Here is a 13,849-nt window from a genome sequence, read left to right on the forward strand (position 1 = left end):
TTTCTCCGTAGAGAAATCGATGCCTAGCTTCAATGCCCAAATTGATAAATTATCCAAGCTATCTTGCAATGGTTGTTGTAAATTTATAGCTTTTGGTCCTGTGGCAGAAACCACACCATCATCTGCAAGTTGTCTTAGAGTGCATGGGCTGACAATACAATTATCAATGTCATTCACGTAAAAATTATAAAGAAGGGGGCTTAGACAAGAGCCTTGTGGGAGGCCCATGTAACTTATTCTGAGTGTCGCCAAATTGCCATATGAAAAATGCATGTGCTTTTCTGACAATAAATTGTATAAATAATTATTTAATATCGGTGAAAGACCACATTGATGTAGTTTCTCCGAGAGAACATCAATGGAGACTGAGTCGAATGCTCCTTTTATGTCTAAGAACACAGACGCCATTTGTTCTTTTTTTGCGTAAGCGAGTTGGATTTCTGACGAAAGTAGCGCCAGGCAATCATTCGTTCCCTTTCCTCTCCGAAAACCAAACTGGGTATCTGAGAGCAAGCCGTTCGCCTCAACCCAATTGTCGAGACGTCGTAGGATAATTTTTTCCAACAATTTCCTGATGCAGGATAGCATTGCAATCGGTCGATACGAGCTATGATCGGAAGCTGGTTTTCCCGGTTTTGGAATGGCGATAACTCTCACTTGTCTCCAGTCACGCGGGACAATGTTCTGCTCAAGAAACTTGTTGAATAAATTCAACAAGCGTCTTTTTGCTAGGTCAGGCAGATTCTTCACCAAGTTGATACGTAAGGCACTTGGTCCAGGTGGGTCAGAAGAATTTTTTAAATCTAAGTCTCGAATGGGTTAGTACTTGGTCCGGATAGACTTGACGAATTAGTAATTTTCAAATTACCAGTGTTTCTACGCAAGCTGCAGGATTGCATTCAGTGTGTGGCTTTCTTGATAGAGTAGGTAAAGTGTTCCTAGTAATAAGAACTTTCAAGAGTCGCACGTGCAGTGAATTCAATTAAAAAATGCAATAGTCGCACGTGCAGTGAAACCAATTAAAAAATGGAAGATTCCGACACTCGCCACCGCACAGTAGCTCGAAACATGAGGAACCTAATTATATGGAGGAGGAACCTTAATTAAGGAACCTAATTATATGGAGCTAAAACTATCCATATTTGCGGAATAACATGTTCTATAATGTATATGTGTATGAAAAACGCCACCTTTGGGAAATAATACTTTTTAAGGATATTGATCATAGTAGGCTATAGAAAATCTAACTAGAGATAGTGCATGAGTGTCTTCAAGAAAGTTGTGGAGGTAAGCCATAAAGCTGTAATGTTTTCCGAAAACATATTTTTTCTTTCTCGTTTAGTTATAGATTTATGGGACGTTTTCTATGTGAACTCCTTAAATTTAAATGTTTAGGGCAAGGTGGGGCGAATCCGACCGTGTGGGTGAACCCGGTTTCCCTGTTATCGAAAATCGAAAGCGCTACCCAAACTAATATCAGTGTTGCCGTGTAGAGCAGTGGTTCTCAATTTTTTTTTGTGCCACGGACCCCATAGAAATCACCCTGGATTGCCGCAGACCCCCATGGATAAACATCGATTTTGTATGCTATCAAAATGTTATTTTCAGTTTGTTAGGAAGCAAGATCTGAAACTTCAATAGGCACTCGGAAAATATATTTTTCTTCGCAGACTCCCCGGTTGAGAATCACTGTTGTAGAGCATAGAAAATAATCATAATGATGGCATGACAGCATTTTATTAGTCTACATTGAGATGCTCAAACGACAACAAGTGTGTTTTTACAACTTTTGATTTGATTTTTGTGCACAATTGACTACAGGATATTTCTGATTGTTAAAGTGATTGCATAAAAAAGTAAGTGGATTTAGATTCTTTGATTAAGGTTATAACATTCGGAGATTGACATTGAATTCCATTTTTTATTACCATTCAAAAACATAGCATTCATCGATTTAACATTGAAAAATCATTAAATTTGGGTAATATCTGTACTAAATCAGCCAAAATCATAGGCGGTCGAGTTTACCCACCATTTTTGAAAACAACAAAAATGATCTTTTTCGTAAAATGCTTGTATCTCAAAATTTTCCCAGGGTATAATTAAAATTCTAGGCGTAGAAGATAGCGCAGAAGCTTAGCCTTTAATTTGGTATATATAACGACTTGATCCGATGTAAAGTGAGCATTTATCGGATTTGCCCAACCTCACCCTTTTCTGTTTGATTTCTCGAATTTCATTGAAATGTTCAGAAACATATTTTATTGTGAAAAAATGCACAACTTTCCGAAGAAACCAAACCGCTGTTGCTTATTTGAAAAGGGCTATGTCAGATCCTCCACTGATGTACCCCGATGTATTTTTGATCTTGGGGGCGTAGGGGTCGTTTTTGGATCGGCGGCGTGGATCGGAACGAGAATATTTACAAAAATATTAGCAAATTTTTTATTTGGAGACTGGTTCACCTTGAAAAGTGCTAGTAGTGTGACACCTGCACATCCAAAGGTCACAAAAAAGGGAAATCAAAATATGACAATGTTTGTCTCAAATATAGACAAATATGGCGACTTCACGTCGTTTTCAAACTTACATAGACATGATTTGGAAACAATCGAAGGCGACTAAAATGTTGCTGCTGGTTGCAATATGAAGCCTACTGTTACGTTTCTGCATATCAGCGGTGTTAGTAGTATACGGGTGCATATAATTCATGGATATATGAACATATGAGTAAAAACGCTGTTCTACCACTTTTTGGCTTGTTTACTTTTTCGTGTTTTCCATGCTTATTTTTCGATTGTTAGAAATATTACGGTTTTCCGGATTAACAAAAACAGTCTTCTTGACTATATTGTTGTCAGCCAATTGAAGTGTTTTTGGCCTAGCAAGTTTGAGTGAGAGACCTGGTGTTTATACTAAGTGTACAGTACACTCACCTATCACATACATTCAATTTGCGTAATTTTACTAACTTTATTCTCGGCAATATCCAGCATCTGAGTCTTGTGGCAATCACTAGCGATAAAGTGCTCAATTTTTAAGAGTTTTTGTGCTCAGTTTCCTCAAAAACATTTTCATTGTACAATTCGTTCATTCGATTCGGTTCAATGCGTTAGCCAAACGGAGCTGTGGGTCTTTTATATATTTACATGCTGTAAATAATAAAAATGATACAATGTTAATGGTTGTCCAACAGGTCTCGTGCGAGCGACTAGCGATTGCGCGTGGATATCTGTTTGATAGGCTGGGAACTATTTTTCCTAACCAACAGCGTCTTGGTGGTCGATCATTTCTATTTGGTAAACTTCCGTGTCATGATCGAGGTTACTGCCATGTTCATGTTAGCGAACATCTGATTTCATCCTTGTTTCATATGCTTACGGGTCACGAGTGTGGACTTCCAACAATGACGGTGCTGGCTGGAAATTTTAAGATACTTGAGGCAGCTTTCGCCGTCAATATCACCTGAACACAGCAGGCACAAATTTGGCAATTGTTTGTGGTTCAGGTAATGATATTGGAGACTGTGGATATGCAAAAATATAATGTGTGTAGTGATACTATCATATTATGTTTTGTACGTTCAGGGTCCGGTAGTAGGTAATGGGTTGGTTCCGGTGTAATTATTGCGGCCGTTAAACTGCACATCATCTGATAAAATAACTTTGACCATATAATATAACGTCTCGAACTAGATTTATTTGAAGAGTAAATTCTCCATAAATACTTCTTGGAGGATATTATCCTCCAAGAAGTATTTATGGATATTTTCCTCTTCAAACAAATCTAATTCGAGACTTAATGTTCTCAGCAAAGTTTTGGGGAGTGCTATTACAAACCACTTTGTTGAAGATCAATACTGAATGCTTGACATTCTAGAACTCGATAAAGGCGACTTCTGTCAGCATAACCTCCATTTTCACCGCGGTGTTTCACAACACGAAGATCTTATGCGTTTCATGAGAAAAGGCTGGAAGTTAATATCCTTCGTGTTTGGCTGGAGCGCCACTTACTGCTTCTGCGACTTACTCATCTGGACAGATCACCACAGCAAAAATGAAAGTAACAGTTTCTATTGTCCTTCAAACAAGCCACATAATATGAAAGGAACTGTTTTTGTCACACTCAGCATACTGAGTAGGTATCGTGACCGGTGTCTTTGGTGGTTCGAAATAACAATCTTCCTCAACATTCTCTCTTTAATTTGTTCAAACCAATCAAGATACAAATTTGTTACAAGTCATCGAAAAACATATATTTTCTTAAATTTATTTTTGAAAAAAATCGGGGGGGGGGGTGCTTTAGACTCCGTTCGGGATACGCGCTTGCGTTGACCGCGCCAATTATTTCTATTTAGTGAAGTGGTAAATGGACATTCCTTCGTAAACTCTCGGAAGATACAACATCATTTGCATGCATTGACTGGCAATAACGCTGATCTTGTCCGAGCGCACCGTTGATGTTCTGGTCACAGCCGGAAAGTATTCCGTCTGGTCTTTAGGAATTTGTAATCAATTTATAGAATTTTTCGCCGAATGAAGACCACCAATGGACCGGTGGAGAGCTCTAGGTACCGTTCTATTCGGGGATATCCGGCTGAGCCTACCTGAGTCTTGGGAGTTGATTCGACTTCCATTTGGCGGTCCCAAAAGGAAGTCGTCATCGCTGGGGATCAGCGTCCGCGCTAGCGGGAAAGATAACTGTCAAAGTCTTCATAGAGTGTAGGGAGTGTATATTCGGTACTTATCAGGTTAATCCGTTTCAACGGCACAGAAATAGCGTCTATTATCTCCCTCCGTATAAAACTAAAATGAAACACTGAATGATCCGAGAACTACAACGCAAATGAATCCTTTATACGGAGCAGGTTATAGAAACCGAAAATTAATGAAAAACAACTAAACTTTCAAAAAAAAAGTTGACGACAGGGAAATTATTCGCGTCCAAAAAGCATAGACTACTACGGTCAATTGATACGGCACTGATAAAACGAATCGCATATCCATGACTCACTATGACCATGAATTCAAGCAAGTTTTACAATGGCATTTACACTTACCTACAACCAGGGCCGTCGAGAGCCGCGCCGGGCCCCGGGGTTCGAAGTACTGACGGGCCGTCCCATATATGACTTCTTATTTCAACATCGATTAGAGGAACTATACAAATGCAACCGTTTCAATTAAACTATTTTTTATGAAAATTGTTTATTTGATACGATTCAATGCGTTAGCTTACCAGAGTCGTCAGTATTTTAAATAAGTAATAGATGAAAAAAATAAAAATAATAAAGGAATATTTGTTTGTGGCTGGCGATTAGAATGACTTGCGTCCGATTTGCCATTGCAATTGGAAACCTTTTTTGCGACATTGCCATACAGTCCATATCGCCATCGTTCATACTCCCTTGACGCACGTTAATGCTACCATCGTTAATGCTGCTCAGAATCCGAGCTTAGAAAAATTGTCATCCCTTCGTGAGCTTGAAAGAGAAATAAAATTCTATTTATTCCCGCCGCGATGAATCGAAGGTTTGTTTGTTTTCCTCGTCCGTTCGCTCTGAGATCATCAAGCAAAAGTGCACCAGATATAGATTATGCAGTTCAGTTATACTCGAAAATGTAAAAGAACTTCTGCTTTCAAACTGTCCACATAATAACAAATGAATGCTTTGGTTTGTGAGTGAATTTATATTTCCTCTGCACTCAACCATTCGATTCTGCATAAAATTTCAGTCAGTTTGGAAGTGAATGAATGAGGGAAGCATTGAAACTGAATATTTAATTCAGCAAATTAATCAGAAATAGGCAACTGAATGTAAAATTTCGCACCACCGATGCTGCCTTGTTTCTTATTGTTGGTACATGTTGATGATTTTGAGGCACTGGATGCAGCTATTGCAGTTGTCACTATGACCTGAACGAATTTTCTTTATTGGTTTCTGAACATGGTAAAATCGGTTTTGGAATCAGTTGTTACATTTGCGCCAACATTCAGAGAGAAAACATTCCGAATGCGATGAATGGGATCCAACAGCGAAGTCTGCTGTTAGAAAGACTGAGACAGAGAGTTGTGAGAGAAAGAGTTTCAACTTTTGGTGAATACTAATAGGTAGAATAAGTATCTAGTTCAATTCCCACATTTTTCTGCATCAAATGTGTACACTGGAACCTCTATTTACGGACCAAGCCAAGGGTTCGTAAATTGAATTAGTTCGTTTTTTGGGATTTAGATCATAAAAAATTCGCTTCACATTCTTATCAAAATTCGTTGGTTGAGCAACATTATCGATAACCCTAACAATATGGGTATTTCCGGAACGGGCTTGACAAGTACATGATGAAAATGGATATTTGGCACCTTTTTGAAATCCAGGATGGAGACTTCCGATTGAACAATAATCTCGATAACCCTAACAATTTGGGAATTTTTGAAACGGGCTTAATGAGTAGATGATAGAAATGGTGCCTTGGAGCTATTTCAAACAATATCTGTATAAACTATGAGGGTATTTTTAAGCGGGTTTGCCGAGTAGATGAGCGATGCCCTTTTGAAGGCTAATATAGCGTCTTCTGGTTCAGAGAAGTTTTCTATAATCATATCATCCGCATCACAAATCAATATACCTATATCAATTCTATGATTATCTTTTTCGAAAATGTCAATATTTTAGGTTATAGAGATGTCTTAACTGGAATTCGCCATCTTGGTTTTCAAAGTGGCTTCATTCATTGATTTTCGTCATCTACTCGTCAACCCCATTCCGGAAATATCCAACTTTTATTAGTAACATTAGCTAAGAATATGATAAATTGTAAACAACTTCATACTGTACACTTTGACAAACACTTGCGATAAATGAAACCAGAATGGTTCTATTGCACTGTTGAATGAATCTAATTGGGTTACGTTCACGTATTCCAGAAAACCATTGGAACGATTGGAACGTAGTTATTATTATTGAGAGGGAAAAATCCGCGGGAGTGGATTTTCAAAAGCTCCTTCTCCCGTAGGCACAAAACCTCTATCTTTTAGGTATCAACATTTAACAAACAAACCAAATGATACAATGACTAACACTAAACACTGCTTAAAATAAACACTTCTTAAACTCTATCTTACATAGGTAAAGTATTAACATTAACATAAAAAATTGGCTAACACTATCAGGTTTGGGAAAGGGTGCGCGAAAACAATTTTTTTAAAGAAGTGCGAGACAAATTGAAGTCAAAGACATTGTAACATTGATTGAACACTCTACACATGCTGCTGACGGGTTCATTTTTGCCATAATTAGTACGAGACACTGGAAGACGGACAAAAGAGTAGGAACGAAGGTTTCGGAGGCGAATATCAATGTTGAGAAGACGGAGTAAATCAGGGCAGTCAATGCGAGACAATAACAGATCAGAGACAAAAGACGCTTTGGTCACATTGCGGCGCAAAGACAGTGTTTCAAGACCAATGAGGTTGCAACGATCTTCGTATCTGGGCAGATTGTAGGGATCGCTCCAAGGCAGGTGGCGCAGCGCAAAACGCACAAATTTACGCTCAATACTCTCGATGCGTTGAATGCTGTTCTTGTAGAAAGGAGCCCAAACAACGGCGGCGTATTCCAGTGTGGAACGAACGAGCGAGCAGTACAACGTTTTTAAGCACTGTACGTTAGTGAAATGCTTAGTAACCCAAAAAATAACTCCTAGATTACGCGAAGCCTTAGACGAGATAAAAGCAATGTGATCCTTAAATGTAAGCTTTGAATCCACAAGAACCACTAAATCTTTCACTGTAGTTTCTCTTTTTAATTTGTTTTGCAAGATAGTGTAGTCGAATGTTACGATGGAGCGTTTTCGTGCAAACGTAATCACAGAACACTTCGAGGCATTCAAAACCATCCTGTTAGTCATGCACCAATTAGCGAAAATGTCTAACTGAGATTGCAAAAACAAAGCATCAGAGTAACTTTTAACTATATGGAATAACTTATAATCATCGGCATAAGACACCTTGAAGCACTTAATCAATGAATCCAGATCGTTTATGTATAGAAGGAAAATATAAGGACCGATATGGCTGCCTTGAGGTACGCCGGACGTTACGTCGAAGGATGAGGATAAATGATTCCCGATTTTAACAGACATTTTACGGCCTGACAAGTAAGATCGAAGCCATTGGTTGATTTTATTGAAGGCGGCCGACAGATCGGTGTATATTGCATCAGCCTGCAATCGATCCTGTAGCGAGCGAGCCATAAATGAGGTGTAGGCTACTAAATTAGTGCAAGTAGATCGCCTGGGAATGAAACCGTGTTGAGTTTCTGAGATGTATCTAGAACAACAATGTGTCAAAAACTCGAGAACGATGAGCTCCAATAATTTCGATAGTGCACATAAAGGTGCGATTGGATCCTTTTTTATAAACCGGAAAAACGTAAGATGATTTCTAGATGGTAGGAAACACTCCGGAACTTAACGATATATTAAAAACGACGGACAGAGGTAGGCAAAGCAACGACGAGCATTTTTTAATGATAGATGATGGGATTCCGTCAGGTCTAGGAGTGTTAGAACACTTGAGTTTTGTGCAAGCTTTTTGTACAATATCGGAAGATATCGTGAAATGAGGTCCAATACTAGTCCTACGGGGAATGTTGTCGGCTGCTGCGGAGACTTGTTGATTATTAAGAGTATCATTGGTAAAAACACTGCTGAATTGTTGGCGAAATAACTCACAGATGTCCGGCAATGAAGTCGCTTCTAAATCACCCAGCGACATAGAAGTGGGTAAACCTGACTCACGCCTCTGTTCATTAACGTAATTCCAAAACTTATTTGGATTGTTACGAAGGTGACTCTGAATACGATGAAGGTAGGAATTGAAGAGAGACTTATTAAGTCTCTTGTAACAATGATTTAAAAAGATTCTGATTCTTTGCATATCGGTTCGGTATTTCGAAAACTTTTTTAGAGCTGACCTTTTGGCCAATTTAAACTTTTTTAGTGTACGATTCGACCATGGAGGATATTCACTGCCATGATTGAGTTTTTTAGGAGTAAACTGGTCGATAGCATAAATCAGTACGTTCGAAACAATTTCAGCCGCTGCGTTTGCATCAGATTGTGACAAGATTTCATTCCAATTGATACGAGACAAGAAAAGGTGCATTCCTCGAAAATCTGTCTTGCGATAGGCATATGTCAGTTTCTCAGTGGTATCTTCGAATGTACAAGGTACACATTTTCGGAGAAAACAATGAAGAGCAGGGTGGTGTTGGCATAGTTTAACGAGAGGAGCTGGAGCACGACAAACGGCAAAGTGATCGGAGAGCTCCTGGCTTCCAAAGCAAAGTTGTTGTCATTAGTGACGTCACATAGTTGAACTAGCCCCGCGGTGCTGTAACCGTCGAGTAGCTGAGTGATACACGTGTTAGTTGATGAGTGTGATGAGTCTGGGTACAGAAATGATGTATTATTGCGAACCCAATTAATGCCGCTAAAGTTGAAGTAGTTGATTGTAATATATTTGCAGTGTCGACAGAAACAATAAACTTCATCAATTAAATTAAAATAAATTTAATTCAGTTAAAAATGCGGGCCCCCAAAACAGACCCGGGCCCCAGGGTAGTTGCCCCCCCTGACCCCCCCTCTCGTCGGGCCTGCCTACAACCTATAAATGTAGGTCGAAATCTGGCGCATTCCTATTCTACTCTTAACTCGTGTTAAATCCAAATTCCAACAAATCATACTATAAGCCCTTTTGCAACTACAGAATTTAATAGCAAAGTAACACTAGCGCTGATCATGCCGACCCTGTGATTGCATGGTAATTCAACTGGAAAGGTGAGTGAATAATTATGTAGCTCAATTTATGTACAAATACTGCAAATTGAATTTAAAAATTTCACGCTCTAGACGTGTGGGTTCCATGCTTAACAGAATTTGATTTATCCTCAGTTTATGGTTACTTTCCCAAGATTTTCCGGAACCAATGAAAGTTGTCGATGTTTTCATACATGCTTTCATGGCCATCAACGAGTACCGATGCTTCCAGACCAAACTGCATACCGCTACAGAGCGTACACAGGAAGTAGCACGATTCGTACCTGGCTCTGGTGCCTAGCTACCGCTCTTGACCGGAATAGGGCCAATTTTACGGCTCTAACGAACTGATACTCGAATGCCTTCTCCCAAATGCAGCGAATCGGTCAGAAAGCATCATCCCAGGAATGCGCAACCACCATAGCTTTTTAGTCGTTTAGCTGAGCCAATGCGCTGTGCTGGGTAATATTTGCAAACGTCATTTGATCGTTTACTGTGTTATTAGTTTGTTTAAAAGTAAGATGCCTCCTGGCGATCGTCGATTCCAGCCTTCGAAGACTAAAGGTGGAATTAAACTGCTGCACGCGGTAGCATTATGCGCACCCGGGACTCGTTTATACGATGTGCCAAGATTACGACCCTTTGGCTGGCTCCCCTCTATGCACAGACCAAGCGAGCAAGAGGAAGATCGCAACGGCGGCAGGGAACACACAGGGGCGGTGGTGTGCAGAGAGAAATCACTACTGTTCTGCATTTTAATAAGTTTTGCGTTGCATCCTACTTCCAATCAGAGGCCTGAGTCTCGGGGTTGCATATCGCGTTTGGTCATTTTTCAAGAACCTTCATCCAACCAGCAGCTTCCTCGGGGCTATGGCTTTTTCGCTGAATTTAGATGCCTACAGGAAATGTTTAAATTATTCATAAATGCTTCGTAAAACGATTTCCGTTCGTTCGGGTAGTTTTACTCGTATTTTATACTCACTTTTCTCCGATTTGGATAATTATGATTTTCCAAAGTCCTTATGGTGCAGAGATCAGTCATCGCTCACCAAACGTTCGCTGTCATGTGGCATTCGTCCTGGACAGTGCCAAGCAATGCAATGGTTGAACTCAGCAAAGCCCACGGTGCTTAGATGGGTAGTTCGTGTAAAAACAATTTCATCCTTCGACTGACTGATGGACACACGTTACTGATTTTCTGCGGTTGCAGATGAGGGTAATTGCAGCCTTTTGGACTGGTTTTTATTGCGGTTGTGTTTTTTTTTTCACCAGAAATTATGTTGCATTTCCAGTCGTTCATTCGCGTCAGCTACTGACTGACCGACTGACGGACGAACGAACGAACGAACGGATGGATGGATGGATGAAGTACACCATCAGGAACATGAATGAAAGAGCATCTTGTCGAAGTCTGTGGCTTGCTCCGGTTCGGAATGTGCTACACAAACCATGAAAAAACTCCAACCTTGGAACCGATCGATTAGAGATCCATTCTCCGTGATCAGCCCTGGCAATTGTTCGACGCTAAGGTACATTTCATTGAGATAATTTCCTGACGTGCTACCGTATCCGTCAAGGGTAGGACCCGCCGTCGTACGAACGAGGCCATACCAAGTCACGAAGGTTAGCCCCAGACGAAAGTGGTGCCAGATGAGTCCCGCTTCTGGTCTCGATTCTGGCAACTGCCCACAGAGTTCCTATAGTGTGCTGTGTAGATGGTATTTTAATTATAATTGTATTATAATTTAAAACGTACAACGAAAAACTGCTCCCGGCACCAGTCTTTCTCGGGTATTTCGGAAAGATCACGGAACAACTTGACCGCAGTAAATGTGTAGTTCGGGCTTATCCAAAGATTAACCCATATGTACTCATTCATTGAGAAGTTTTTTTGCAGCCTTTCTGGCTCGGGTTTCGCGTTTAAACCATGTTTTCATGTTTCTGGGATTTTGTGCGTGTGTGTATGTTTTTTTTTCCAAAGTTTGTTCATTGCCCTCGGGTGAGACAACAGCCGTTTCTACTGGCAGTCGTCGTCGCGGATTTCAAAGACGGCAGTTATAATGATATAAAAATAAGCAGTTACGAGTGAAATATATTTCGGGATTATAGCAGAGGAATGCTCATTTGGATAACATTGTAATGAGTAGCTGCTGTTTATGAAATGTTGGCAAAAGATCGCCGGAGGTTTTTTTTTTGTTTTGGATTTATGTTCGGTCCTATTCGCTGTGGTGATAATTACAGTGGCGTTCACGTTTGCAAACGGTATTTCATTTGAGCTGAACCGGATAAGTAACTTTATGACAACCATTGTGACGGTTGCATGAAATTTTTTCGAAACGTTATTTAATTCCTCAGCATTAGATGTTCTACTAATCTAATTAACCCGAACAGTTTATACATTTCAGTAATTAAGTGACATACTTGTGGCTGGTATCCTATTAGATTGAGTTAACCAATTCACCGCGAGAGTCAAACGAAAAAAGCGTTATTATGATTCCGACATGACAGTTGAACAATTTGTAATGTTTTATACATTAAACAGCTAAGTCAATGCTTTGTTCATAAAATACAATAACCAATTCGAATATGTTTAAACAAGCCAATATGCTTCAATAGCACACGACGGCCGGTGATGCCGTAGGGCATTACGCGCGTTTAATTGGTTAATTTGTAGGGTTGACGATCCCTAATTCCTCTCAATCCCTCTATTCATCTCATTTCCTGATAGCTCAACTTTAAACAAAAAAATAAATCCACACGACTTTACAAAATCAACCATTTCAAAAGCCATAAAAATTCTCTGGAGTTTAACTAATATTTTAGCATTTATAACTTTTTACATTTCTCAGAAAAGAAATGTATAGAACTCGCTCAAACTTTCAAGATCTTTTCCGAGGCCCGGAGGGCCGAGTCTTATATACCAATCGACTCAGCTCGACGATTTGAGACAATGTCTGTGTGTGTGTGTGTATATGTAACGGACAAACTCTCATTCGTATTTCTCAGCAATGGCTGAACCGATCTTATCCAAACCAATTTTAGCACCCTATCACCCAGACAGAAAGTTTCTAAATGGATTTTGATTCTGATGTTTTGTTTCCAAGATATGCGTTTTTGCAGTTTTTTGAAATTTGCTACCGAAATTGACAACGTAACTAAACAATTTATATATTTTTAGAAAGTTTATACGAATACTTCTCGAACGAACTGTAGATTGTTGAAAGGACTGTTATCGAAAGAGATATTTAACATTAAATGCGGACGAAAGATTTATATCATTTCCCATAGTCGGAAATAAGACTAAAAACATTAAATGTATTATTAGCGCCAAAAAGGTAATTTTAGACCAATAGTATCTTCGGAGAATTTAAAGCATACAATATGCCCTTTCTTTTGGTATTGTGATTTTACTGATTAATCCCCCTAAGAGTGAGATACTTTCATATTTTTTTTTGGAAGTAGATTGTATTGAAATAATGTCTTCAGCATATTTGTAGATCTTACTTTTGCGAATAACTTTACTGAAGACATCAAATACATATTTCGAATACTGTAAAAGTTATGGCTTGTTGTTTGTGGATTACCCTTTGTCACTTATTTTTTGTTCAATATAGTAATAATCCATTCAAATGAGCAAAATATTATTTCGATAAAACGAATTTCGTATTTCATGTTTCTATTTACAACCGCTAGAATAACCACCGAACAATTTCAAGTTGTCTAGATGGAACTTAATCACTTATCGGTGCAAAAATTTTCCTTTTCGCGAACCTTCTGACTTATAACCATCGGATCGATCTGAAACATATCTCGGAAAATTAAAAACGAAATGAATAACTCCAAGTAGTAGTGTAGCCAAGAGGATGCTTTGGGGTTTAACCACCACCCCCCCCCCCCCACCTCATCCAAAAAAGAAAATTGGATTGAAGTTAAAAATTTAATGATGCTGACTGATTTAATTCAATATTACAATGATAATTATCTGATCAGTACATTGATAACCTATTCTTTGAAACATCATGAGGACCTTT

The sequence above is a fragment of the Topomyia yanbarensis genome, chromosome 2, assembly GCF_030247195.1.
Source record: "Topomyia yanbarensis strain Yona2022 chromosome 2, ASM3024719v1, whole genome shotgun sequence".
NCBI lineage: Eukaryota > Metazoa > Arthropoda > Insecta > Diptera > Culicidae > Topomyia > Topomyia yanbarensis.